Below are 3,284 nucleotides of genomic sequence, written 5' to 3' on the forward strand. Positions count from 1 at the left end.
AGTTAGGAAAGTTTTCTGGAATAGACATTTGCAACAATTCTTCATTGCCATCTTCTGAACACTTTTAGTGTTAGAGACCTGTTACTATGAGTTTCAGAAAAGAATCTACCATTTTGGCCTGACAGTATATGAGTATGTTACGGTGGTACAAATTAAACTATTCAAACTAAATTTAAAATACTGAGAAGAAACAATTAATTAGATTGATGTAGATTGACCAATGGAGATTATTATTTTGTGATGTTTTAGTATCTTCATTCAATTCATATAAAATATCTTCTTTGGCTGGCAACTAGTGCCACAAATCCAGAGAACTAGTCCTTTGCTGGAATTAAATTTTAAAAAGGAAAAACCAAAAAGGAAATATAGGCAGGAGTTTTCAGTTCTATATATACAACTAAAAAAAAAATTCAAGTGAATAGAAAGTAAGAAAACCTAAAGTAAACACTTGCGGAAATGATTTCAAAGCATATGGACTGTCCTTGATGAACACATATTTGTACATTTTCCTATTCTTTTACCCCTTTCCTCTTGAAATGGAAAATTATTTTATAATTATTATTTTATTTGCAATATAAAATTTAAAAATATCTATCATTAATAAAACATATTTTTTTCGATTTCCATTTATCCCCAAGGAGGAAAACAGCAGTATGGATCTGGGAAAGAAAGTTATTTGAGTATGTTTCCTCTCGAGTGCAGATTCTTATGAAACAATACGTGAAAGTATATTTTTCAACAGGATTCATTCTGCAAGAATGCTGTATTTTGGCTCATGGACAAGAAGGAATATATAATAGCAAATGAAAGGCTTTTGTGAATGGAGTATCCACTTTTTCTCTTATTCCTTTAGTGAATATTGGCACTTCTATCACTTAAAAACCAGCTTATTAAAGTTTCACAAGCTAAAATCCAAGTCATGATTTAAAAATGGAAAAAAGTAAGATGGTTTCAGTAATAATTGATTACTATTGAATGGAGTCCAAAGAAGATGTTAGGAAAGTACTATTAACAATTTTATAATTTAATATTTTAATCATAATATAAACATTCTAAATCTTATTAAACAAAGACTAATAATAAAATGGAATCATTGGTGACTGGATATATTATTTAGAAATCTTCCAAGTAGCTTGTTCCTTAAAGAAATATTTTCAAGATGTTTTATGACATATCTACTAATATTGAAAAACTCAAGTGATTCATCTTATTTTAATACTAAAAATTAATTAAATATAAGCTAATGAAGATAGTACACATGAGTTAGTGAATTAATTTTGAATAATATTGAAAATAATTAGCATGTAATTTGACCAATGTTTAGTTGATATAATGATATGGGCAGAGAAGTTTTTTTGTTTTTTGTTTTTTTCTTGAAGATTTTAATGCTCAGCTTTGATAAACACGACTGAGTTTTCATCCAATTTTCTGATATGTAACAAAATGTACTAGTTTTAAAAATATGTACTCTTCAGCTTTCTCATACACTTTTTTGTTGCCTTATCTTTCAAAACTAAGCACTGGGTGTTTTTAAGATAAGTATTGTTACACGTATGTACATTTTAATTGCACACTTTCTGAAGAAACAGAATCCATGACATTTCAATTTTCAATAACTCATAGTGTATTTATAAAATGAAAAGCCCTCATCAAAATACATTTCTCAGCGGGAAAAATAAATAAGACAAATGGATCTACACAAAGCAAAAATTAACTCTGATAGATTTTTAGTGTGGTGCACAGTCCATATCAAGCATATTTGCCCTTATTCTCCCCGAGCTGTTCATCTTCCGAGTTAAGAATTTTCTGAATATTTTAAATAGAGGTTTGATTACGCTGACATTTGTTTTTCATTCCACATCATCTTCAGCCAAGCTCTGAGCACTTACGATTCTCTGACTAATTGTTGGGAGCTTAGTCAGAAGCCTCTGGAACACTGGTGGTGGAAGAGTTTGCTGTAAAACTTGCAATAACTGCTGTGGCTGTCCACACACAGCAATTCCATTTGTCAAATGGTCCACACCTTTCTCATATTCACCTTGGGCCAGTAACTCTTTGCCAAGTTGTATTTCTTCAAGGAAGAATTTCTGAACAGCTTCAGCATCTTTAAGATCAGGTAACTTGGAAAGCCCAGCTCTCTCCTTGGCAAGTTTCTCTTCTTTCTTCGCTCTCGCAGTCTGTTCTTGAAGTTGGGGTCACTCCGTCTCTTGCGGTCGAAGTAACTACAGTACCCGACGAAGAGGGCCCCGCACACACCGGCGGCGATGGCGCTGTTCCCACCCGCCATTTTCTCTCGACAGCGGAGTGTCGAGGGCGGCGGCGGCAGCCCACGAAGCAGCCGTTGACCGCGAACCCTCAAAGGGACGGCCGAGAAGTTTTTAAATGTGAATTTTTCCTTTTGACATTTTCCTCCTTTTTAAAAAATACTACCTGAAACAATTACTTTTCTCCTGAGTAATATCTGCAACTAGTCATTCTGAAAAGAGAAATGTTTTTATGATTTTTCAGCATTACTGTCAATATTATCTCTATTCAAGCAAGTAGAAAAAAAGCATATTTCCTCATATATGTATATTCTGAGCTATATGTTATGAATAGATGGTGTATTCACAAAGAATTATTATCTTAGTAAGAAATTGTAGGCCTGGTGGGTGGAGGAAGGAATTATCTGCATGGGTAGATCTTGAATGGCAACTTTGAATGGCCATTGGCCACAGAGAATCCATCTAGCTGCCCACTGCCAGGATGCTGGTCTGCAATAGACTATGTGAAAACTCAGGCCTTTTTCTCACTGCTCATTGCCTCCACTCTCTTTGGGAAGAGACACTTTTGAATACAGAGCAAAATCTAAGAAATGAAGCCCTCAGAAATTAGCACTGCAGTATCTGCCTCCAAGGGCTCTTGCCCATGAGGGACATTTTCAGAACACAGAGGAAACCAGACTCTGGCAGAAGGTAGGCAAGTGACAGCCAAGACAGGACGACATTTTAGTAAAGCAGAAGGAAAAAAGTATGCAATGGGAGAGAATAAAGGATATGCCAAAGAATTGTAAATGAAGGATGTGAAAGTGGAAAATACTTAACAGAATAAAGAAAGAACTGGGAGAAGGGCAAGTGATTACCACATACAAAGTATAATGGAAACTTCTGTAAATCAGAGATAATACAGGTGGAAATCATATGAAACAAGTGGGAACTGTGCAGTAAAAGTAAAAATGGGTAAAGATTATTCATTTATTTTGCATTATTTTGGTCCACTCTGTTTCTTCGATTATTCTTATGTGG

General features: G+C 34.4%; 1 pseudogene; it reads right to left on the reverse strand.

Annotated features, from left to right (window-relative positions):
* Positions 1–1,606: 1,606 nt before the first annotated feature.
* LOC101411632 (mitochondrial import receptor subunit TOM20 homolog) lies at positions 1,607–2,307 on the reverse strand (annotated as a pseudogene).
* Between the last annotated feature and the right edge of the window lie 977 nt (positions 2,308–3,284).

Source organism: Dasypus novemcinctus, chromosome 7, assembly GCF_030445035.2.
Source record: "Dasypus novemcinctus isolate mDasNov1 chromosome 7, mDasNov1.1.hap2, whole genome shotgun sequence".
In the NCBI taxonomy this organism is placed as follows: Eukaryota; Metazoa; Chordata; class Mammalia; order Cingulata; family Dasypodidae; genus Dasypus; species Dasypus novemcinctus.